We start from the raw sequence: 27,020 nt of genomic DNA on the forward strand, positions 1-27,020 counted from the left end.
CCACCTCCTTTAGCGGCGGGAACCCCTTCGCAATGAAGGCCTTCAAAACTGACTCCCTCATGGTGGATGACCTCTAGTCCAACATTTTGCTTTGGGATCGTAAAAGGATTGGTGAGTTTTTCTCTTCTCCCTCGCTCTCTCCCCTTTCTTTCCTAGAAACCACCGCGGTTCTTAGGAACGCTCATAGCAAGAAGGAAAAGGAAAGGAGGCGGCAGATGAGGAATAGGCAAAAGAACAGGGCAAAACCCTTCTCCCTTCTCCTACTTAAGGAAAAGGGAACGTCAATTAGGGAAGGGCACGCCAATTGGGGAAGGCAAAACGGCAGAGCAAAAAACTCTCTCTCTTTCCCATTTAATGTGGATGAGACGTGTCCTGACCGATGAGATGTGCCCTGCCCAATGGAACGGCTCCTAATTGGACAAGACATGGCCTGGGCATGGCCCACCACTACCGCATGACCAACCACTACCACATGCGGGGCACAAGAACCAAAGCACCACCGCACGCAAGTGGCTCTTCGCTTCCCCAGCCAGACCTAAAAAAAACCCAAAACAAGATCTCCGCTGGGGGAAACCATCGGGCTTCTTAAGTCAATCAAATGGCTCAGGAAACACACCAAGAGACAGGTAGGGAGCAATGGGACGCCCCCATGTAGGCCATGCCGACTCCGTCACGAACGACGAGCATGGGTCCCGGTCAGACATTTTCGACTGGAGCTCTTCAAAACCCCGTCACTCGGGTCATCAAGGTAACACTTCCAACCCTCTCTATTTCTTTATAATCATTTCATACATCCATATGCGCATTCATTCCATACGCTCGTACCTCCCGGACGATTCGGGCCCTAAACCGTCCGGGGGGCCGAGAACTAAGCATCACATGTGCAGCGAAATGCATCACAACACTCCGTGTTGCGTCACGAAGCGGCAGTTGCCTCATTCGACATGAGCAACAATAGAGCTAGGGGAGAAAAACATAGATGAGCCCCATGCGGCCCTCACCCAGTCTAGCAAATAGGGTCATCTCAACCTTCTCGTTCGATCCTGAACCTCTTGCCAAGCCCATAGAATCTCCATCGAGGGGAGGCCGTTAGGCCACCCGGGTCGGTCTCCGGAACGACCTAGGCATCTGTCAGGTTGTAGGTAAAGGAGCAGTGGAATGTCACAAGAGGGCTATGCCGACCCCGTCATGAACGACAGACCCGGATTCCGCTTGATCATACCCGTTAGCGAACTCACCGAGCGTGTCACTTGAGCCCGAATGATCAGGACAAGAGACAAAACTCAACCCCTCCGGTTGTGAGGAACCGAGGACGGGGTAACGCACACAAACTCACACCGACCCCCACTAAGGCCCAACAGGGCTTGGGGGCTCAAGACATAAAATGCCTAGGTTTGTAACCCCGAACTCGCCCCATCCAGCTACGCTCCAACTCCGCTCCAAATGCCTGGGTCTACGACCCCGATCTCGCCCCATCTGGCTACACTTCGATTGCACTCCAAAAACTACCCGGGTCAGCGACCTCGATCTCGCCCCATTAGGATCCACGAGCACTACCTTGTCGCCTCGTCTGATCCCTAAACTAACAAACTAACTGCCTCGACTGCGCGGGCTGCATAGAGGCTAGGATCCACGAGCACCGCCTTGTCGCCTCGCCTGATCCCTAAACTAACAAACTAACTGCCTCGGCTGCGCAGGCTGCACCGAGGCTAGGATCCGCGAGCACCGCCTTGTCGCCTCCCCTGATCCCTAAACTAACAAACTAACTGCCTCACCCGATCCCATGGCGCGCACCGATGCTAGGATCCATGAGCTCTGCCTCATCTGATCCCCATGCCTAACCGTCTCGGCTGCACAACGATGCCTTGGTTGACAAACTCCATCTCAACTAAAAAACATGCACAAACACGCCCGCTGGCAAACACCCCCAGCCAGTTCTACCCGAACTGCCCGGGGGCTTGAGGGCTACACCCGCGGGTGCGCTCTCGCGCACCCGCCGTCAAGACAAGAATCCCCCAGACGATTCTGCCCAAATCACCCGGGGGCTCGGGGGCTCCTGTCAGGTTTGTAAACCCGGGGTCCCTCGTTGACCGGCTTCCTCGCAAATGCTCAGCCTAAGTAGATAGCACACAACTCATGGGTCGGCCCAAATACCTGAGCGACAGGCCGGAGGAGTGATCCAATCTCCGACCGGAAGGTCAGGCCAAGGAGGAACAACACCCGTTTTCTGACTCCAGCCCACCTCTCCGATTGGAGCGCTCGATTCGGTCGCTAGCCCACCTTCAGATGGCCTCTTTGACCAGAAGGCCTAGCCAAAAGCACCGCTTCTGACTCTGACCCCGCACTCTCCGACCGGGGATACGCCCGGCCCTTACTCACCGCTCTTCTCCAGCTGGCACGATCAGAGCCGACTGGGATCAACCAACCGGGGAAGCCCACTCGGTAGGGACCAGGAGACGTGCAGAGAAAAGCAAGGCAAGGTGCACAAGTCAAACCACGGTACCAGGGACTATACCCTACACGGAACAGTGCTCTGCAACCGCCCGGACACAAATTGTGTTGTAGGCGCCTACATTTCCCTGATAGTATTGTGGGCGCCGGGATTTACCGTACTGAGTGCACATGGTAAAACTCCTCACATGCCTTTGGGCATCAACAGTATATGCAGGTACCGACATCTGCCATACCCAAACAAGGACGTCAGAACCTCCCATGTGCATCTGACATCCAACAGTGTTATGGGCGCCTACCATCATCCTATACCCATCAGCATGGGCAACAAGGCTTAGAAACATTCGTACTCTCTCCCTCTCACTTGTAAGGCCATCCCCTTCATCTATAAAAGAGGATGCGCTTTCTCCCAATAGACACAAGTTGATTCAAGCTCAGTCCTTTTAGTTAATCCAGATCGATCAAGTTCACTAGCTCACAATCGTAGAACCATCAGGTTCAGACCTCAAGCACATGCTTGAACACTTAGCTCATAGCGGAGCTCCTATCGCTCTCGGCCCTTCCAACCGGAGCCGACCGGACCTCTTGTACACCCCATCTTTCTCCCTCTCGTTTGTAACCCCACTGCATACTTTGAGCACCTGGGCTTAGGAATAAAGTCACCGATCGACTCAAACTGGACGTAGGGCATGTTGCCTGAACCAGTATAAACCCTATGTCATTGAGTTCTAGGCCACCTCCGATCACAACGTACGACAAAACTATAAATATTTACGTGTTGGTCACTTTCTACACCGGCACTATGTCTAGATGCATAGCAAAAGTAATATATCTAGAAAAGCCTCTGCTACCGACCATGAGTTTCATGTCTGGGGAGGGATGGTAAGGTAAAGATTTAGTGCTAGCTCTTCCAAATATGACCCTAAGCCATTTGTCCTTACAAAGAAGGGTAGATTCCTCACTAGTGACTACAACTGAGGAGGTGACCTCAAAGAATGCTTTCGTGTCTTTGTCATCTTGTTGGTGGCCAAATTAAAGTCAACCCATGTTCTTGTATTGTCTTTCCGATGCAGCCAGAACCATCTAAACTTGAGTACTTACCCCATTAGCTTTAAAAGTCGTGGAGCCAAGCCCACCTAAGGCCGTGGGCAAGATCACCATACTCCATGACTACAAGCAACGGACGCCACTTATGACCAATGCCCCTCCAAAGGAAGGCACGTCTCAGCTTGTCAATTGTGTGAATTACTCAAGGGAAAGCTTAATCACCATTGTCGTGTATACCGGTATGGCAGAGAGCATTGTTTTTGTTAGGACCAAGCGACCTTCACAAGTATGTAACTTGGTTTTTCCAAGCTGGCAATGGTGATTAAGCTTGTTGAGTTGATGAGGGGCTGGAAGGCAGAGTGCGGAAGCTTTCCTGTTGATAAGGGAACCCTTAAGTTCCTGTGAGGAAACTTTACCAAATTGCATGGAATAATGATCTCTTGCACTAGGGTGATGCGCTGATCACAACAAATCGGTGGTAAGCTATATTTGTTAAGGTTGCACAAGATACCGGAGGCACCCTAAAAAATCTATGGTGCCCTTCATAGCATTTGGGGGTCATCGACCACAGGGTAGAGAAATACAACCAAATCATCCGCATACAAGGATGACAATATTTGATGGCTTTAGGTCCCAAGGGTTGGAATAGCAATTAGTCATCAAATTTCCTGATCATGGCATTCAAACATTCCATGACCAGCGGAAAGAGAATAGCAATTGGGACTAATTGCTATTTCCTGATCTTTGGGACTAATTGCTATTTCCTGATCTTTGGGACTAATTGCTATTTCTTGATCTTTGGATCCTTCATCCTTCCCTAATCCTTAATAATAAAATATTCCTACTACTAAATTATTGATGTAATTTGATTAAGAAAAAATATTCTTATTATAACTTAGATTAGATAATGGTCTAATTAATTAAATCATGAACAAAGATCTTGGGCAGTTTATTGTCCAATCTAACCAGGAAGCGGCAGCGGGGGTTGCGCCTCAAGCAGATGCGGCGGCCCAACGGCGAGATGGCCATGACAACCTGTTGGGATGGGGAGGCGAGCGGAGAAGGTGTAGGGGATGGGGAGGAGGTGGCGGATGACGGCGAGGTAGCTGCCGCCGACGGCAGCGACGGCGAAGCAGACGTGACCGCTAGGGCGGAGCCCTAGCGAGCGAGGCGGGCTGCAGGGATTCCTCTTTTCCAGTGAACTTTTCCGCTCTTTTATGGATAATTAAGTATGTTTATATATTTCTACAGGTTTTGCACGACATAAGGAATTTGCTAATTTGGCTGGTATTATTCTGAATTGCACTTTTATAGACGGTCAATGTCCTAATGTAATTATTGCTTCATTGCCGATGGATTAAATGCAAAATATACATATCAGTAACTAAATAGAGATACAAGTTTTGATTTCCTCCCGTTGCCACGCATGTGCATGTTTGCTAGTCTTTAACAAAAAAAAAAGGAACTATTTTTTATGCGGATAAAAGGAACTATTTTTGTAGCTGGACGTAGCAATATCATGCCGGTTGTCAATTGTAATCTCCCCTCCCCCAAAAATTGTTGAACAAGGCCTGGATACATGATGGAGGTAACACTAACAACCCACTTTCGTTTTGCAGAACCAATCAAGCTGATGAAACTAGAGTCCTCGTCCAGATGCTTCCAATCTTCATCAGTTGCTTTCTCATCTACTTGCCATTCACACTATTAATGACATTATCCATACAAGTTGGTCGTGCAATGGACAAAGGTGGCGTGATCCAGATACCCCCTGCCTCTTTCATTGCAATCCCAACAGCATTCCACATGCTGATGCAACCATGCTACAACAGAATCTTGACACTGCTGCTGAGAACAACCACAGGACATGAGCATGGGGTCACCCCACTGCAGTGTATTGGTGCTGGATCAGCTTGTGGGATCGCAGCGGCATGCGTCGCCACATTAGTGGAAGCAAGAAGATTGAATGTTGCAAAGCAGCAAGGGTCAACGACATCGATAGGAACTGGTGTGCCAATGTCTGTCTTCTGGCTGGTAATCCAGTTCTTCCTGCTAAGCATCATGGACATAGCATCCTTCGGCGGACTGATTGAGTTCATCAAGAGCGAGGCGCCTTCAACAACGAAGCTGATTGCATCAGCAGTACAATCCAGTATAGCTGGATTGGCTGCCTGGTCATGTTGCGCCTTCATTCATTTCATAAACAGAATGACAAGGAGTGGGGTCGTGGGGATGGCGGTGGAGGATGGCTGGACGGAACAAATTTCAATAGAACACGCCTTGATCACTTCTTTCTATTGCTGGGAGCCTTCGAGATATTGGCCTTGATCAATTACACTTTCTGGGTCAGGAGATATGCTAGGAAGCTACGACGTATCAGTACTGTCGAAACACATGAGGACGACACAAGAAATTAAACACAGCATAAGTATGTCGTAAAGGCCACCCAGGTTTGATGTTTTCTCTTCAAAAAGCCAATTTTGATGACTTTTTATACTTAAACCATAGATATTACATGGAGTGTAGTGTAACAAAGAAATTACACTATCTCTGTGACTCCGTGTTGGATTTAGGCCCATGTTTAGCCTAATCTGAAAAATTCCAAAGCATGCATAACCTATAGTCCTATATTGCTAATTCAAGGAGAGGTTGTCTTCCTTAAATATGTGAGTCTCCTCTCTATGCAAAATAGGTAAAAATGAGAGAGAAGGAGACTGTTGCTACACGCACGCGCAGCACGCTATTATTTGTGTAGTTTCTATTTTTTATGCTGAGCGTAATGACGCTTCAATGTGATTGAAACTGCCGTTTTAAACAGTAATAAGGTGTGTCAGTTTCTGCTATTTGATTGCAGCATTTTCTGTCATTAAATTGGGCAGTTTTTACTGCTTGATGAGGGGAATTGATGCACTATGAAGGCCTATAAAACCAGGAGACGTCATGGTTGAAGGGCACGTATTCACACGCTCACCTTCCCACTCGCTGTGCTGAGCTTCTCGCTGCTACGCCTCGTCGACCTTTGAGTTCGGCGTGCACCGGACTTGAAGAGAGCGGGATCTTCGAAACCACTGCCGCGAGACTCCTGCACGGGGCGGCAATCAGGTTTTTAGGCAGCGTTTACACGTGACCGCTTGGTGATCTGCAACATCTACTTCAACACGTTCGACTACGTTCTGCGCGGGATCATTGAGTAATTTTCTTGCGCAATCCTGTTCTAGTCAGTATGTTGCCTGTTTACTTGTGCTATATGCTTGCATCATTTTTTATCTATGAGTTTTTCCTCCAAACAAAATCTGAAATGTATTTTAGGCACATATTTCCAACACTCCGTCGGTCAAATAGAGGGTTCGCTAGTAAGGCCGGAGTTACCAACGGCCTAACCAATGTGCCAGTGGAATTCTCTGCAGATGCCAGAACTGTTATCTCATCTCGCTCAATAAAAAGAACTATTATCTCGTAGCGCACAATCCCATCGAGTAATCACTTATCTCAACCCTTCTTCGGCCACCATTTCCAGAGAATAAAAAGAAATCAAATGAAGACCAACAGCCTGTTCGTTTCGATCGTGGATTATTTACTGCTGGCTGGTTTGTTGTGAGAGAAAAATACTGTTTCACCTTATAATCCACGATCATATACGATCATATGCCGAACAGGCTGCAAATTTGTTTGTGGTGGCCATCTTGCAAAGGGGTGCCAAAATCTAGCCACCCTTTAGTTCTTTTATTTTCTCAAGATAACATGTTTGCTTTTTTGCTTTTGCTTTTCTTATATAAATATTGTTTTCGCAAAAAAAATGGCTTGATGTTCCAAGGAGGGAAGGATGTTAGCATGCAGTTAGAGTGGGCCAGCTAGGGGCCTATATGTAAAAATAGAGGCCATGATAATAACCTGCAAAGGTGTAAATATTAAATTTGTAGTTATAAATCGATCCAAACGGATGGTTTTTGTAAGCAAAACATGAGATTGTAGTTAACAATTGTGTTTTTAAAATAGCACTATCTTGAGTAAAAAGAATATTATTTGTAAAAATGTTTAATTAAAATTAAAAAATTGTAAACATCTAATAATTATTACATTATTTAGTTTTAAAACATGCAAACTATATATGTAAATTTATTACTATATTTCTCAAACGCGAGTAATCGCTGCCCTATCCGGGCACCGAGCACTGTTTGACACTGTTCTCCAAGGTTGTTTACGTTCCTCCCGTTGTCCGTGCAGCGGAGCATGCTGGAGCTAAAGGTAGGGAAAAAAAGACCATTTACATGTGGTTTGGCTTTTTCCTTAGCAAGCCATCGAGTGAGGATTGGCTGAGTGTGTTTTCGCTCCTCGTGGTAGAGTACTCTTTTAATTATCTACTCTATTATTGTCTCAGGATGTGATCGGGATTAAACCGTGTGTCCATACCTAGGAGGATCGGACTGGGTATTTAAAACCCCTGCAAAAATCTGTGCATGTAGAAATTTGAATAATACATGCAGAAGAAATTAGTGATCAAATACCATATAAGATGCTGTTTGATTCTGCAGTAAGAGCGGTAACGTTAGTGCCAGCAGTTACACCTGCTATCTTCTATGTAACGATTAGCACCTTTTGTTTGGTTAACGTTAATTAATGGACAGCCCTGTGAACTGATTATATATATATACAGACCTATAAAACGCTGAACCAAACAGCACCTGAGATGTGTTGACCAGAGGTTTCAAAACAAGATTTGATACGAAGAACACAGTGGCAATTGTGATATTCCGAGTTGGAGACCCGTTTGCCCGTGGGCTGCCTCTCGCCGCCCAGGCGCCGCCAGGCGCCCAGGCCCGCTCGCGTCGCCGCCGTGAATTCCACGCGCCCAGCCGAGGTGACATGTTGCTTGGAGCTATGCAGTGTCAGACCGTCTTCAGTCGGAGCTACCGGGCCGTGGCGCTGGTCCGCATCCACCTCGCGTTGCTACCAGAAGCTGAAGAGCCGCCGTGATGGCCGTGCTAGCCAAACGCCCGTATGGCATCCGCTTCGCCGCTTCGAGTTTCTCCGTCGGGTCGGGCACGGCGGTGACAGGTGACCGGCCAGCGGCCATCGGGCCATTCCTTCCTCTTCGTCCCCTGCGACCCCTTGATACCTCTTCCTGCTCCTGCCTGCGCACTGTTCAAAATGTATATGCATTTCTTAGATGGCGACCAATTTCATTTGATCTATTCCTTCAGTGTGTTTGCAATGACTGCAGCTGCAGAGGACAATAACATGAGAACCGAGAGCATGATGAAAAGACTACTTGAACTGATGTCATGCGGAGATGGTGAACTACGGAGTAGGGACTGTAGCAGCTACTGAACTAGCGAGAAGCTCGGTTACATTGCCTATGTGTAACGTGCTGGAAATTGTTTAATGTTGCATATATTCTTCTGGCAGAGGACTTATTCGGCAGCTAGCCAACAACTGATCTTGCGTCCAAGACGAATCTACCCAGGTATATTGTTAATGGCAATTGAACTAAAACTTTATTATCCGATTGCTTCTGCTGTGCCGTTTTGTCACAACTTGCATTTGTTTTTGTTCGCAATTAATTATTTACTAGGCTTCGTCTTTGAAAACAATATGTTCTGGGGCACCGATTGTTCCTCTTGTTGTACTATTGTATACATTTATTTATATCTTGCTTTCAGGCATCATGCCCTGTGCATAAGTATTAGTCGCTCAAAATAATCAGTAACCTAACAATTGATTTACACATTCAATATTTTGGCATGTAGCAAGCAATGTTCGCTAAAAATTGGTACATGCAGATCTCCCTCATTGTAAAATATTCCTGAGTTTTGTCCCCTGATGTTAACGGATGCTTGTTATTGTGTCCAAATTTCAGTCAGCAGGAAGCAGGTAGAAATAATCTTTAGCATTGGTAGTTGGTACACTGGCATGTTCTGTAGCAATTGCATAAAATAGGCCAGAATCTTTGATTGATACTGTTTTTGGCTGTTGCTGCCACCTCTTTAAGTTTCAAGGTTCATCTGCTTGTCTATAGATTCATACCCCTCTTGTTTGTGAAAGAGGCTATGCACTGGAAGTAATCAAGAGGAAAATTTTCAGCAGTGTCATGTCAATTAGAGGCTCTGTAGAATGGAGAGCAAAACCCATCTACAGAGATTTGTGTGTTGGAGTCAGAGCAACATGGTCTATACTATAAATCTGTATGTTGTGTTCCTTGTTTGATCTATCTTTCCTGAATTATGTGATTAGTTATGGGAATAAGGACACCATCACCTTACCAGTTACCAGAAACCTATATAATCTATATTTGAACTAACTCCTTGTCATGTCCATGAACTGAAGCGACTGTAACAAGAAGCTCACTGACGCTGTTTCAGTGTTGGAAAAAGACTTGATGTAGTTTATTTTCTGTTGGCAGAGAACTTCAGTAGCCAGCAAACAAACACTCTTGATTTCAGGACTTCCGTGCTCAGGTATGCTGCTGGTTGCATTTTGATTTTTTTCCCTTGTTACTGCTACTATCTTTGTAACATATCTGGTAATTGTGCTTGTTCACGACTAATTATTTGTTACCTATCCACCTTCTAAAACAATATCAGACATAAGCATATCCTGTCCTGACATAAGCATATCTTTATTTTATTAGATTTCCGATTCTGATGTACCTACTTTCAGACATAAGCATATCCTGTTCATAAGTTAAGCTGCACTGCTATGCAGAGGAAGTTAGTTTGCAAAAGATTAACTATTGACATTTAAATTACAAATATCACACTTAGGATGATGGCATGCATATAGAAATGGATGCTTTTTATTTTTTTCTTTTATTTCTTACTTAGAGACATCCCCCATTTGTGCATGCCTCAGATTTTTTTATTAGTTTTAGTGCCTAAATTTCAGTCAGCAAGAAGTAGAAGCAATCGAAGTCAACTTTAGTGTAAGTAGTTGGTACTATACAGTCTTGAGTAGCAATGGCATAAAATAGGCTAGAATCTCTGATTGATCACCCACTCCCTTTGAATTTTATAATATCCAGAGTTTGAGACCATATGCTTACTTATACCATCTTGTTTGCAAGGGATCCAATGGGGAAACAATAATCAAGAGGGAGAAGAAAATTTTCGGTATCATGGCGAGTGGAGGGTTTGTGGACTGGAGAGGAAACCTCGTCGACAGACAGGTGCATGGAGGGGTTAAAGCAGCATGGTTTACTGTAAGTCTCTACATGCTAAGTTCCTTGTATGATTTGCCTTCCTGAATTATGTTTGTAGTCAATTGCACATGGGTCCTGGATGAGATAATTTCTTATATGTTCAAACTTCCTCTGCTCCATTTTTTCTTCTTTACAGTCCTGACATTTGAAGGGCGGGCCTGGTGCAAGCGGTAGAGTCTTACCGCCTGTGACCGGAAGGTCCCGGGTTCGAGTTGCAGTCTCCTCGCATTGCACAGGCGAGGGTAAGGCTTGCCACTGACACCCTTCCCCAGACTCCGCACAGAGCGGGAGCTCTCTGCACTGGGTACGCCCTACAGTCCTGACATTTGTAATAAACATGGTGAATGTCCCAATTTTGCTGAGTTTGGTCACCTACCTCTGAGGAACAATGCATATGGGAGTGTCGGACTCCGCAACTACAGTAACCAATTTTGTTGGTGCTACATCCGGATTTGCTTTGATAGGAGTTTTACTCTCGGACTCTTACATCACTCGTTCTAGAACTATACTTCTCTTTGGTCCGAGTTTCTGGTAATCTTTTCTTATGTTTTTTCCAACCAGCTACAGCTTACAAAGATAGCTTGCATGTTCTATTGCTGTCACTAATGTGAACCTATCAATAGTAGAGAATGCAGTGATAGTTTAAATAGTTTTCTCAACTACTTTAGTATCCTAAGACTATGCTAAAGATTGCCTTCCCGCATTACTTTTATTTCAGAAATTGACATCCAGCGCATTCATTTCTATGCCCAAATCATCAGCTAATCCTCTTGCAGGCACAGACCGCCCTCAGCTTTTATAGAATACCCCAATTGATATGGATAGATTGCTGGGTTTAGGAGATACCTAGCGGTGAGCAACCTATTTTGGGGATTAGTTTTATTTATTCCTTGATTACAAACTGATCTGCCAGACTCTATATGTAGATATGGCTCTAACCTCCTAGCAGACCTGCTACTTCTCTTATCCAAAGACTAGTAAATAATCTGAAACAAACTCTTAAGGGCTTCGCTCATCTATTACCCTAACAAACTCAAAGTAGGCACTTGTGGACGCCAGCTCCTTGCGATATGCATCCAGTGCAAACATCCACAACACCAATTGCACATTGTCACAGAAAATTAGTTGGCAGTACAATACTCAATTTCACTTGAGTTGCTCTTATTTTGGTACAATTATACAGGCTAGGATCTGATTATAGTAAACTGTAGAATTGTAGTAACCTGTGTGAAGCTGAAGTTGGTGAAGTACTTTCCCAAAGCTCAAATGGAGGTAGTTACAGATATAAACTGATTTTGTGTTTACCAAATTTCAGGTTATCTGGCTAGGTGGGAATGGCCGTTGCATTTACTTTACTAAAACAGTGAGGCTTTTAGTATTTGGGGAACAGCTGAAACTTAAAACTTTTTTTTTGGAAAAAGGTGGAAGGAGCTTTGACTTCCAATTAAGAGGGGGTTGGAACTTACTGGAAACTTAAAACTCACTGGAAGCCTACCTTGTCTTATTGAAGTTCAATTCATTGCAAGTTAAGATTACCTGCTCTGGCATAGTCTTGAATCTTGACAGTGAAAGTGTGAAGTCCACTTAATTCTCAGATAGAAACTGTAACTGTTTCCATCAACAACAACAAAAACAAAAAAAAATTATTCCGAAGCAAGTTTGGATAGGCTAGAGATGAAACCCAACACTATAGCCACAAAAGAAACAGTAGAAAAGAGAGAAAAAACTAGTAATAGTAATCGTAGTAGTTGCATGTGTGAACTGTGATTAAACATGCACTTGTGCAGGGCTACGGATTGCTTGCATTGCAAGCCTACGTTCCATCACTCCATCCACCAACTTGCAACATTGAAGCCGAATCAAGTAATTGCAAAGAGGCCCATGGTTGGAACGCTACACTGTTTTACACAGCCCTGTATATCAGTGCATTTGGTGAAGGTTGCATCCGTGCTTGCTTGCCATCTCTTGGAGCAGACCAGTTTGACCATGAAGATCCCTCCGAGTCCCACCAACAGTCCAGCTTCTTTAACTGGTTCACCTTTGGGATCTCCTTTGGAGGTTTTATGGGGCTAATTTTCATTGTGTGGCTTGAGAACTACAAGGGGTGGGACATTGGACTTGGCCTGTCTGCTATCCTAATTCTGCTTGGGTTGCTTGTGTTTGCGGCTGGCCTCCCTTTTTACCGCAACCATGTACCTGAAGGAAGCCCTCTAACTCGAATCCTGCAGGTTGAAAATCTAACCTCAAATAATCGACAAGTGTGTTCTAAATGTTAATTAGCTGCAACCTTGCCTCTCTAGGTTCTTGTAGTTGCATTGAAAAATAAGAGGTTTGGACTGCCTGAGGAGCTGGAAGAAGCACATGAAAGCAGTGCTGAGCGAGGCTCTACTAAAGCACTCTCCCAAACAAATAGCCTCAAGTAAGATTAGCAGAAGCACTTAACAATTTTCATTTGCACATTACTAGTTGTATAGGGAGCATTGCCTTGTTGCTGGTATTTCCTCTCATAAACTATTATTTTGTGCATCTCGCCAGATTCCTCGATAAAGCTTGCATTAACCATGGCAAAGAAGGAGCCTGGTCACTTTGCAGTGTGACGAAGGTGGAGGATGTTAGCCCACAGGATCACCGGCGGCTCAGGTGAGTCGACTACTCACCAGTCTTGCCGAGCACCCGCTAGTGTTGCCGAGCACCCACTAGCTAAGCCGACCACGAACAAGCGTTGTCTGTCCCCACACGCTATGGTTAGAGGTTGAAGAAGAGGGAGAACAGAGCATACACACACAGTACAAGACACCAGCGTTGACCGAAGCCCTGTATGGAAGATGGTAAATCTAAACTCTCTTTACTGAGTTGCGTAGTAGTCTATTTATACAACTCTATTCATCTAGTCCTAGTACAACGCACATGCTGGAACAGTAACTAGATAACACAACAGGACTGACTTCTGCGTTTGTCCCTGCATGTGGCTACAGTCCGGCAGGTGAGCCATTCGACGTCTGCCTCTGCAGCGGCTATAGTACCATAGCAGGGGACCTTTTCGGCGCCGCCTTCCCTTCTTGTGTGTTCACACAAGGAAGCAGTACATTATCTAACAATTCTTCTCATAATCCTACTGCTATACCTTGTACCCCCTCCATGCCGATCATCTCCTTCAGCTCCATGAGTCGAAGACGTCCGAGCGGCTTGGTGAGGACGTCCGTGAGTTGCCGACCAGTTTCAACGAACTCGATGACGATCTGCCCTCCATCGACACAGTCCCTGAGGAAGTGGAACTTCACATCGATGTGTTTACTCCGGTCGTGCAGAACTAGATTTTTCGCGAGGGCGATGGTGGGCTGGTTGTCCACCATCAGTGCTGGTGGGTGAGCTTCCGCACCGATCAGCTCGCCCAGCAGCCGGTGCAGCCACAAAACTTGGCACGCCCTATGACCGCCGCTACGTACTCTGCCTCGCACGTAAATAGCGCCACCACCTTCTGTTTTAGCGACAACCATGAAATTGAAGCTGACCCGAGGAAGACGAGCACTCCAGATGTGCTCTGCCGCCTGTCGATGTCCCCCGCCATATCTGCATCGCTGAACACAGTGAGCTACAGTCTACTCCCACCGGTCTTGGGAAAGATGATCCCCTGATCCACCGTCCCCTTGATATAGCGTAGCAGCCGTTTTACTGTAGCCCAGTGATCCTCTCGAGAATCCTCCATGAAGTGACTGACGTAGCCCACGGCGAACACAATGTCCGGTCTTGTGTGGACTAGGTAGCGTAGACCGCCGACGATACTCCGGTAGAGTGTTGCATCCACCTTCGCCGCGGTGCTGGCCTTCGTCAGCTTCAGTCGCTCCTCCATCGGAGTCACGTATGGCTTGCACTCAGCCATGCCGCTTCGCTCCAACAGCTTGGAGACATATGCGCTCTGACTGAGCGTGAGTTCCTCCTTCCTCTATCTCACCTTGATATCGAGGTAGTAGGAGAGTGCGCCGAGATCGCTCATTCGAAAACGAGCCGTCATCTCGCGTTTGAAGCTATTGATGTCCTCCGTGCGCGCGTCGGTGACGATGAAGTCATCTACATACACGTCGACGACGAGCTCCTCCTTCCCCCATCGCCGCGTGTAGAGCACATGCTCGGTTGCGCACCGCTGAAACCCAAGCTCGCCCAACGTGGCGTCAAGTTTGGCGTTCCATGCTCGTAGGGCCTGCCGCAGCCCGTAGAGCGCCTTGGGCAGTCGGAGCACCCTGTGCTCCTTTCCCTTGACGGCGAAACCTAGAGGTTGCCTAACGAAGAACGTCTTTGCCAGCTCACCATTCAGGAAGGCCGATTTAACGTCCAAGTGATGGACGTGCCAGTCCTTTGCTGCTGCCAAAGCTAGTAGCAAACGGACAGACTCCATGCGCGCTACCGGCACAAAGACTTCCTCAAAGTCGATGCCCTCATGCTGAACAAAGCCTCGAGCGACGAGGCGCGCCTTGTGCTTGACAATGGCGTCGAGCTCGTCCTGATTGACCTTGTACACCCACTTCAGGCTGATTGGACGACATCCTGGAGGCAGATCGACGAGCTGCCATGTCTCGTTTTCCTCGATCGCCTTCATCTCCTCCAGCATCGCCCGTCGTCAGTTTCCGTCGCGCTCGGCCAGTGCGAACGTGGGTGGTTCCTCTGCACTGACGAGCAGCAGCTCTTGATCATTGAGTAGCCGACCAGCCAGGCCTAAGGGCCCTGTGCCGACGACGATGGCGTTCAGCCTGTGGAACTGCACCTCCTCACCTTCGTGGAAGGCATTTACAAACTCAGTGATGTCACTTGGAGGTGAGGCAAACTCGATCGGCGACGATGGAGTTCCCTGTTCCGCCTGAGTGCTCTGCACAGCACCTAGAGTGCTTGGCACTCCAGATGCGTGCTCGGCACTACTCCTAGATAGCTCGTTGTAAGGAAAATGGACCATTGGCCCATTTACTTTGGATTTTGGTGTTTGATGACCAACACAACCAAATTAGACTAATGAATTTGCAAGTGTTTGTTTTGTAGTTCAATAGGGTGTAAGACGTGACTTGGACGAAGGCGACGTGGTGATCCGATAATCATCACCTTAAGAAAGACCTTAGAAGCACAAGAGAAGACCCAAGAGATCAAGCAAAGTCCAAGCATAAAGATTGGAACCAAGTCGTACGCAAGATCGCGAAGAAACCAGGTGTCAGGACGATGGACCGGACGCTGGACAAGCGACCGGACGCTGGCGGCAACCGACCGGACGCAGGACAACAGCGTCCGATCAGTTATAATAAGGTTCCAGAGCGGCACATCTGTGACCGGACGCGTCCGGTGGCAGGCGATCGGACGCTGGCCAGCGTCCGATCAGTAGATTGCCGGCTCAACGGTCAGGACGACCGGACATGTCCGGTCAGGACGATTCAGCGTCTAGTCAGTAGCAGTTTCACGGGAATTCGACCCCAACGACTACTTTCTCAGTGGGGCATATAAATACAACCCCCAACCGACCATTTGAGATATGTGAGGAAACATACCAAGGGTGTTGATACACTATTTTAGTGATCTCCATATGCATAGTGCTTAGTGTTTTATTAGGTGATTAGCATAAATGCTTTGCGAAGTGCTTAGGTTGATTAGACCACTGCTTATGCGCTTGCTCTAGGTGTATGCCTAGTGTTTAGTGAGGTTTGCATACCTCTTGTCACCCCATGCTTGCGAGCACAAGTGTTGTACATCGGAGGGGCTTGAAGTCTTGCGAGATCACACCAACCGTGTTTGTGGTGTGGCTGCCACCGTGTATCGGAGGGAACAAGGCCCACGGCGTTTTGGCCGAAAGCTTGATAGTGAAGACGGCGGGAAGCATCCGGGAGAGGCTTGCCGAGAGGCACATCGGAGACCCACTTGCGCGTGGGGAAGGCCCGAGGCTATCCACGGAGTTACCTGACCGGGAGCTTGGCCCTTGCGAGGGGCTCCAACGAGGACTAGGGAGAAGCTTGCGCGCTTCTCGATACCTCGGTAAAAATACTGGAGTCGTCGATGGGAGTTTGCGTATCTCTACCTTACTCTTTAGCTTCCGCATTTACATTAATTACTTTACTACGTTTGCGGTAGAGATAGCAATACACTAGCAAAACCATAGTTGCACATCTAGATAGTTTATCTTTTGTATAGGTTTTGCTAGGGTTAGAAATAGAGGCCATAGTTTAGAGTTAGATTTTTAAGTTGCCTAATTCACCCCCCTCTCTTAGGCGTCACGGTCCCTTCACTCGTCACAACTCCTGCAGTGCTCGACACCACTGTAGGAGTGCTTAGCCTCAGTCTGGAAGTGGTCGGCACCACTGCAAGACTTCTTGGCTCTGCCACGAGAGTGCTCGGCACCCGTCCTGGAGTGGTCGCCACCACTGCAGAACCTCTCGGCGTCACTCCTGGCATGCTCGGCATCCCTCCAAGAGTGCTCGGCACTCCTCCCGGAGTACTCGGCATCCCTCCCGAAGTGCTCGGCACTACCCCAGGAGTGCTCGGCCCTACCGCTAGAGTGCTCGGCACTCCTCCCAGAGTGCTCGACACCTCTTCCTCAGCATCTCCACCACCGTGGATGACCAAGTGCTCGACGACAAAGGTGCTGGTGAAGCCGCCAACTTCCCCCGTGCTCGGACTAGTCTAGTCCCAAGCCACCTTGTCGAACACGACATCGCGCGAGACAAGTACCTTGTCTTTGCGTGGGTCGTAGAGCCAGTACGCCTTGGTACCCTCCGCGTAGCCCAAGAACACCATCAGTGTGCTCCTATCCTCCAGCTTGGTGAGGATCGGCTTTGTCTTCCTAACGTGGCCGATGCAGCTGAATGTCCAGAGGAAGGACACGCTCGGCTTGCGCCCATACCAACCTTCGAACGGTGTCTTGCTCGTCAGGGCCTTGGTCGGAGCGTGGTTGAGGATGAACACCGCCGTGGTCACTGCCTCTCCCCAGAACCTTGCCGGCATGCCTTTGGCTTTAATCATGGATCGAGCCATGTCGACCACCGTTTGGTTCCGTCGCTCCACCACGCCATTCTGTTGTGGCGAGTACGGCACGGTATGGTGTCGCACCACACCCTGATCCGCGTAGTACGTAGCGAACTCCACCGAAGTGAATTCGCCACCGCGATTAGTCCTCAGCACGCGGAGCTTCTTGCCGTTCTCGGCCTTCGTGCGCATCTTGAACTTCTTGATCGCCGCCGCCGCTTCATCCTTGCTCGTCAGGAGTTGCAGCCACATGTAGCGACTGCAATCATCCACGAGCAGGAGGAAGTATCGCCGACCACCGTTTGTAGCTGGTGTGATCGGCCCTCAGAGGTCGCCGTGGACGAGCTCGAGAGCGTCCTTCGCGCGATACTTGGCCGCCTTTGGGAATGATAGCCTCCTCTGCTTTCCAGCCAGGCAGCTGTCACACAGCTCGCCTCCGTGCTTGATGTGGGGTAGCCGTCGAACCATCTTCTCCAGCCGACCAAGCACATCAAAGATAAGATGTCCGAACCGGGCATGCCACATCCACGGTTCCTTGGTGTGCCTTGTCGCCAGGCACACCGGCTGCTCTACCTTCAAGTCGAGCAGGTACAACCAGTTCTGGGACCTCTTCACCTTGGTGAGAAGTCGCTGCTCCCGGTCCCTGATCCTAAGGACTCCATCCTTGATTAGTACCTCACTACCGTGCTCATCCAGCTGACCAATGCTGATGACGCTGGAACGCAGCTACGGGATGTAATATACATCTATTAGCGCGTGGTGCTCTCCGTTCTGGCACCTGAAGATAATGGTGTCGTGCCCTTGGATTGCCACCCGTGAGCCGTCACCAAACTTCACCGAACCGGTAACATCGTCGTCGAGCTCAGAGAAGGATGCCTTGGAGCCTGTCATGTGGTTGCTGGCACTAGAGTCCAGATACCACCGCTGCTCCTGGTCGGCGCCCACACGTCTGAGGTGGACTTGGGCGCGTGGTTCGTCGAGGTTGACAGTCTTAAGGGCCTTCCCAGGTCCTTCCACCGTCGTTGCCTCTTCCTTCTCCTCGGCCTCGACGTCGTGCAATGCACAGAACGTCGCCATCAGGATAGTGGCCTCATCATCATCATCAGCTTGCCCCAGATGAGCCTTAGCCTTCTTCTCCTACTTGCGATTTGAGCACTCCCGTGCCCAATGGTCCGTCTTCCCACAGCGTCGGCAGGCGTTGGGGTCGACCTGCTTCTTCTTCTCCGAAGAAGCCCTGCCATGGCGCTTGCCATCGCCACTGCGGCTGGAGGAGGCTGCCTTCCCGGAGTTCCTTCGAGCAGCCCACTCCTCTTTTGTTAGCAACAGTTTGTTGCTGTCCTTAGTTGCTGTCGCCTGCTCCAGGCGCTCGTCCATCACCCGTAGACGCCCTATCACATCCTCAATGGTGAGGGTGGACAAGTCCAGCATTGTCTCTATAGAGTGAGCGATCTGGATGTACTTTGCCGGCACGGAGTTGAGGTACTTGGAGACCGCCTCTTCTTTGTCGATGGTGACGCTGTGGCTCTTCAGCTTGTTGATGAGCGTCTGCAGGCAGAGAGAGAAGTCCTCCACCGTTTCACCATCCTTGAACTTGAGGTTGGCATACTCCTGCTTCAGAAGCTGGGCCGTCGCCTTCTTTGCGCGGTCGGAACCGACGCGCATCGCCGCAATAGCCTCCCACACTTCCTTAGCAGAGCTCTTCACCCCCAACGGCTTCCTGTACTCCGCCGGTACAGCAACGAGGATAGCCTCCAACGCTGACATGTCATCTTCCTCATTGTCGGTGCCCTTGTCAACAGCATTCCAGAGCCGTCGGGCTCTGAGCTTGACCTTCATGGTCACCGACCACTCTCCATAGTTGATGCGAGTTAGCGTCGGCCAACTGGTGCCGCTAACCTCCCGCACCGTGCGAACAACGACCTCCGGTCGTGGCTAGGCGGCCACAGCAGTGCCACTGCTGTCACCCATTTCCGAACCGCCCTTCATCGCCAGCGGTTAGTCTGGCGACGGCGCTTGTACGGCTCTGATATCACTTGTTCCCACAGGATCACCGACTCAGGTGAGTCGACCACTCACCAGTCTTGCCGAGCACCCGCTAGTGTTGCCGAGCACCCACTAGCTAAGCCGACCATGAACAAGCGTTGTCTGTCTCCACACGCTATGGCTAGAGGTTGAAGAAGAGGGAGAACAGAGTATACACACAGTACAAGACACCAGCGTTGGCCGAAACCCTGTATGGGAGATGGCAAATCTAAACTCTCTTTACTGGGTTGTCGTAGTAGTCTATTTATACAATTATATCTATCTAGTCCTAGTATAATGCACATGCTGCAACAGTAACTAGATACCACAGTAGGACTGACTTCTGCGTCTGTCTCTACATGTGGCTATAGTTCGGCAGGTGAGCCATTCGGCGCCTGACTCTGCAATGGCTACAGTAGCACAACAGGGGGCCTTTTTGGCGTCGCCTTCCCTTACTATATGTTCACACGAGAAAGCAGTAGATTGGAGATGAACGCCGTATGCTTCCTCTGTTTGTCAGCTCCATGATCGGATATGTATCAAACCCTATCATCTTCACATTCACCGTGCAGCAAGGTGGCATGACAAACACAAGGCTGGGCAAGATCCATGTTTCCCCCGCGACACTCTTCATCATCCCCATCGCCTTCCAAATGGTAATGCTTGCCATCTATGACCGGTTCATTGTGCCGTTCTTGCGCAGGCGCACAGGCTATGCCAGTGGCATCACTCATTTGCAGCGCATCGGCATAGGTTTTGCCTCCACGATACTTGCATCAGTCATCGCAACAGTAGTTGAGAGAAAGAGAAAAGAAGCTGCAGTGCAGATGTCCCTGTTCTGGCTTGCGCCTCAGTTCTTCCTGCTGGGCGTGTCGGACGCGACTTCTTTTTCCTGGGCTCCTTGAGTTCTTTAACAGTGAGGCACCACGGGGCATGAAGTCCATTGCCACAGCCTTGTTCTGGTGTGAGATAGGGCTTGCTTCATTGCTGGCCACCTTCCTGGTGCAAGCAGTGAACAGCATCACGAGGCATGGGCACCACGGAGGGTGGCTCGAGGGTTCAAGCTTGGACATCAGCCATCTTGACCTGTTCTACTGGGTTGTGGCTGTTGTCGGTTTGCCTGGTTTCCTTAACTACTTGTACTGGGCAAAGAAGTACGTCTACCGCCAGGATACACGCATCGTTGATGAGCCATCAGTCGATCAAGATTCACATTGAACTTCCACATTCGAACCGTTCTTTACTTAAGAAAGGTGAAGCTGGTTCTGGTTCACAGTGCCACTTATTAGTCAAGCTGCAAAGCAGTATCTCAATCATGTACCAGATTACGTGCGATGTCTGATAATTGTATTTGGATTGTTAGTATAGTTTCATCCATGATATTGTCACAATTGCGATACTGAACTCGATTAATTAATAAATGTGGCACTCTTACGTCTCTAGAAATTATTACAACAAAAATAAACAAAACTGTTTTATATGAAGTCCAATGAAGACAAACTTTATACCAAAGTTATATAGCTTAACGCGAGATGATTAGTATTTTATTTGAAACTATTTAGAATCCTATAATTTTATTTTAAGTTATCAAATTTTGAAATTTAAATTTCCAAACGGCCTTGCGTATCGACATGGTCTATAATAAAGTTATAGTTCTTAATATGATCAACTACTGGTTTGAGTCCTAAATATGTGATTCAAGATTCTCATATTTTAAAATTTTCAAAGAACCTTAAATGTTAACACAATGAATACTAAAGTTGTGGTGGTCTTCGCTTCCAGCAGTTAAGGTCACTCTTGGTTCAATTATGTGCATCGGCTTTCTATGTTGTTTCTCGTCTCTCGTGTGTGTGACTCCTCTCTGGTAAACCATGTGATTACCGCTAAGTCGCTTGTTGTAAACTTTTTTCATCTTCTCTTAATAAAAAATGTGTCATCGTTAAAAAGGGTAACAGTCTAGCAGAACTGCAAATGCAAAACTCAAAAGTGGAAAAAAAATAGCATTACCTAGGGGGGAAATTAACGGGCCTGTTCGCTTGAACTTATCAGCTAAAATCTACAGTATTTTTCTCTCATAAAAAATCAACTTCAACTAGCTTATTAGCCGGCTTTTTAATACCAACCGAACAAGATGACACCTGAGCCATAGAACAGACGTGCCAGACAAATAACCAGAAAAACTCAGTAATTATACCACACCACAGCCATAGAACAGCCGTGCACGTGCTGGAGAAACATCCCAAGCTGATAGAGACACTCACACTACTGTGTTGTACTGTATGGAAGAAACACTCTACTATCCATATGCAGACAGCGCCGGTGTCGAGATTTCTGTGGCATGGACCGAAACTAAAATAGAGATCCTTAATATAAATATTAAGGTATCAAACAACATATATTATATAAAATTATTAGGTACATAAAAAATTATAAACAATACAATGTGCAAAGCTGCAAAGCAAAAGCCAAATAAATAATATTACAAATTATTATTGCGGTAATAACTTATTTTCGTAATCTGTTAATTAATAGCTAAGCCACACTAATGCCTTTCATCAAACTTTGAATTGTGTCTTATTTTGTACTCCCTCCGTACCAGTAATTCAAGTTGTTTTGAACAAGGTTTAGATCAAACATTGGGAATATAAATGATGAGTAACTTTTAAGTTGTTGAGTTTGGAAATGTGAAAACCATATGAATAGATTTGTCATGAAAAGTACTTTCATAAAAATATACATATATCACTTTCTAATAAATATTTTTATAAAAATATGAAGTAAAAGTTATGCTTTGGAGACATTGTCGTTGTCCAAAACGACTTCTGTTACCAGTATGGAGGGAGTATATGTGTCATGTGTTTTCTTAAAAGCTATAGTAATTAATGATGATGCTTTAAAAGAAGTAAAGACCATAAGTTGAGTCATGTTTTTAGTAAATGAGAGAATACATCAAACTACTATGTCCTATAAAAGAATCGTTATGGGACTCGTGCTGGTCAAACTTTCTTAGATTTAACTAGGTTTATATAAAATATTAGCAACATTTATATCTCTAAATAAGTTTATTATGAAAATATATTCAACCATCTATTTAATGATACTAATTATTTTATCATAAATGTTAATATTTTTAATATATATTTAGTCAAAGTTAAAAGTGTTTGACATCTCAGAAAGCGAGAGTAACACTTCTATGGGACTGAGGGAGTATATATTTGTGGATGGTAATAAAAACAAAAAAGATGAAAATTGGTGCCCCCTATATATATACAATGGCATATTTGTTTGAAGGGAATTCTAGGGTTTCATTGCCATGCCAGTATGCCACCGCCCACCACTTCTTGTAGCCTATAAAATCAGTTCACCCCCGATTGTGTTCTCCATTTCCGATTAAACTCCAACCATTTTCTCCTTTACAACCAGATCACGCTCCAAGTGTGTTCATTTACAATGGAAGACCACCATGTATGTTTGCCAATCATCAAAATGCCTCATTAATAAAATAATTCAAAAACAACATCTTATTGGAATAGGACGTTAACTATTATAATTATAAACACATGTGCCACACACGTACATAGCAACCAGTATATAGAAAAAAATCAGAACGATTTATAATTTCGCTCAGATAAAGGATTAGAGTGGGGACTAAGCTTTTGCGTCACAAAAGCTATCTATCTATTTAATAACCCCCGAACGGTTTCCACCTTCGATCGGAGAAAGGATAACACTAGGAACTAGGCCTTAGTACATATTCCCTCAATTCCAAATTATAAGACGTTTGACTTTTTTGATCCCAAGTTTGACCACTCGTCTTATTCAAAAAATTTATGCAAATATAGTCAAATTTAAGTTATTTTTGAAGAACTTTTATTAATAAAGTAAGCCACGATAAAAGAAGTGATATTTTGCACAAATTTTTGAATAAGACGAGTGATCAAACTTGATATAAAAAAAGTCAAACATCTTATAATTTAGGACCGATGAAGTACTGGATTAGAGCCTCGTAGGCGGCCGTGGCTACGGTAGAGTCGCGACGGCTCTTGCCCGGGCAGAGCTGGTCGCAGAGTTCCTTTCTGTCGGCTTCGGTGCGGATCCGATGGAATAGGTATGTCTTGGCGCTGTTCTACGGAGGGTGGTCTCGCCACGATCAGCGGCCGCGGCGATCCATTAGAGGATATAGGTGGCGGTTCTCGCGCGCTTGGTCTCACTGAAGGGATACGACTTGTCGACGATGTCGACTAGTGACATGGCATCCATGAGGTCGCCATTAGTGAACTTCTCATCAATCAACTCAAGCAGTCCCTCGAACTGGGACGGCGTGTACTCTTCGCTACACTCGCCTTTCCCCTGCATGATGATGACTAGTGAATGCCACGCGCCTTCGCGCGCGCCGGTAAGAGAATAAGCTCAGGTTTTTTAGTGTAGAGTTCTCATGCTGTATATGATTTACTACTGTACATATTTGCGGTGATGTGATAAGCTAGAACTTGCAGAATGCTTACATTACATGTAAAAGTCATGGTAAAGCACATATGTTAGATGGTCACATTCTACAAAGCTGGGAATGTCTTAACTGTACAATTCTAGGCTGCATATGTTAGGCAACGATATATATAGTGGTACTGCTATGCACATGAGCATGCATATTATACATAATAAATAAGCATCAGGTAGCAGCTGTGCAGATGCTGATGCCGATCTTGTTATCTAGCAGTACCTTGTTGTTCTGTTCGAAGCATCTGGGGCTGATGGATGAATCTGTGTATGCATCTAGATGTGTGAGTTATATGTGGTATATAAAGTATATGATAAAGTTGGCAAATGATGAGGGACAATTGGTGTACCTGATTCTTGGTAGCGGCACATGCCCTCGGTGTGGTGACTGCATCTAGATATAGAACCTGTAGAACAATGAAGAAGAGGTATAGAGTGTTGAGCTTATGAAGTGTTTAGCTGATCTATTATTTATATCTATTTTAGTTGTACCTGCTGAATCAGATAGAGCCGCTTCATTTTCATGGTCACCGTAGTCTACAGGGAGGCAGTTGTAATCAACTAAATTTTCTGGGACTGAATGTACGTGTGTGGCGAGGTGTGTGGAGGGAGCGGGGTTACAACCAATAAAGAACAAATGTAAATAAAAGGTTATAAAAACAAAGGATCTGTGATGTTGAGGCATACCTAGTCTTGCATCTTCTTCTTCCTGCATGATCTGCATGTTGAAGTCATCGTCGGAAGTGAGATCAATTGGTTGCAGCCAAATGGGCCATTGGGATATTGGTATGTGTCCATGGCTGCTGCTACTACAAAATCAAAGGCAATTGAAACACATGTGAGGTGGCTGTGCTGGCAAGTAGGGATGGTATAAAGAGAAGTAATAAGGCAATGTTTTAAATTTAAGGCTATTTTAATCTTATAATATTCAAACAAGAACTCTTAAATTTGCGAAGCATTTCATGTCATGGATTCAGTAGGCATGAACCTTATGGATAAATTATAGGCTGTGGTTGAGAGACGTTTATAGGAATCTAGGTGGTTGGAACCGGAAGTAATTTTTTTGATTCATTTGTATGTACAGAAAGCGTTCCCACATAAATAGATGTCTATGTTTTTATCTATTTATAGCAATATTTGTGTTCCAAGGTGTTATGAAAAGGAAGGCGAGTGCATGATTGTTATCTCTGTTGCTTGTCAGATGACATACCTGAGGATTGTTTCTATCCAGAAGACGACGTGGTGTATGGCCGGCGTTTGAGAAAATAGTGCTTGAATCTGTAGATTCTGTCAAACAATCAGAACGAACCATGCTGGTCAATGAGCCTCTTTTTAAGAGGTTTTTAACCAAACGAGCAATACAATAGAACATGGACCTCTTCTAATACCATAATAATAAATCAGTTATAATTATGTAACTACTTGTAGAACCGGAACAAATGCTTACGAATGTTTGGGATAACTACCAGCAAATACAAATAGTAATTAGATGTGATTTTCTAAAATACATCTCCAATGCAACAACCAAAGAGTTAAAACATATAAGAAACTTTTATGGGACATCTCCAATTAATATAGCAAAGAGCCAAACATATGAGAAACTTTTACGGAACATATCTCAAATGCAAATGGACCAGATTTTAGCGATTGAGGATAAGCACTAATCCTAGCACAATAGGAGCTTGGTCTATGGCACATGAAAATGGACAATCCATAGATGCCAAAACTCAAAAGGAGTTTCATTAGGACAGTTTAGATATACAAGAAAATATACATACCAGAACTATCACTAAAAATTTATGCACTGTCTCGTAAAGGAAACACTTATATCAGATGGCTAAGAAGAGATTCTGGCTGCCTCTAATCTCTAGGTACCCGTGATCCTGGCCATCAAATAATTTTAGTAAAGCTATATAAGTACCAAAATTAAAATTAGAAGTAGTCCTGTTAGAAGTTGAAGCGCTATTTGTTTAGGAAATCTAATTGCAAAACTATTTATCAACACCGATAAAGCACTATGGCTTTGACCTTCCCCATACTTTATTGCTGCTCTAAGTTGGCCTTCCTACTCCTGTATCTTTCTGAAGTGTTGGAAAAAAATAGTCCAAGTCAAAACCGTAGCAGGCAACCATAGAAGAGTAACAGGCTTCTTAGGCTTGCTAGACATTATCTTGTTAATAAATACAGCTCTGCATCTATGGATTGTCGATGTTCTAGCTCTACAATTATATGCACCACCAATGTATAATTTATTATTTCACCAAGTTTAAAGAACTCTGAACATATATAAGTATAAGAAGAGATTCTATAAATGGGCTATGCTCAAACAAACAATGCAACAATATTCAAAGATCTATTGAACATTAATGTTTATCCTGAATTCTTGGAATCAGTTTGTGGCTCTCAATTGTCAGTGACCATTTAAAACTTGTCAATTTGCTAAAATCTCATAATTGTTCTTACAAAGTCGATGGCACCGTCAGAAGATTAGAAAAATGCAGGATCTGTGAAACTAAACCTATATATGACCTGACATGGTGTGCTTTAAATATTGACCATAATATTGTGATAGTAGTCAGTGGCAGCATCAGGAAATTAGAAAAAGGCAGGATATGTGAAACTCAAGCTACATTTGATCAGGCGTGGTGTGCTATAAATATAGACTACATTTAATAGTGGTACAATTTTGCATACATATATAAAAAAAGGCACAGCTGCTCTGCTGCAGGCCACAAGCATAGGAAGAATCGAGATAACGATATGAAGGCTTACGAAGATGCCTCTCGGAATATAGCTTAGCCTAACACCATGCGTA

At 45.9% G+C, this 27,020-nt stretch overlaps 2 pseudogenes; both read left to right on the forward strand.

Moving 5' to 3' along the window:
• Nucleotides 1-4,498: 4,498 nt before the first annotated feature.
• Nucleotides 4,499-5,915, forward strand: LOC136492030 (protein NRT1/ PTR FAMILY 4.6-like; annotated as a pseudogene).
• A 4,694-nt stretch (nucleotides 5,916-10,609) lies between these two features.
• LOC136492031 (protein NRT1/ PTR FAMILY 4.3-like) lies at nucleotides 10,610-20,926 on the forward strand (annotated as a pseudogene).
• Nucleotides 20,927-27,020: the final 6,094 nt, after the last annotated feature.

The sequence above is a fragment of the Miscanthus floridulus genome, chromosome 11 (genome assembly GCF_019320115.1).
Source record: "Miscanthus floridulus cultivar M001 chromosome 11, ASM1932011v1, whole genome shotgun sequence".
Taxonomy (NCBI): domain Eukaryota; kingdom Viridiplantae; phylum Streptophyta; class Magnoliopsida; order Poales; family Poaceae; genus Miscanthus; species Miscanthus floridulus.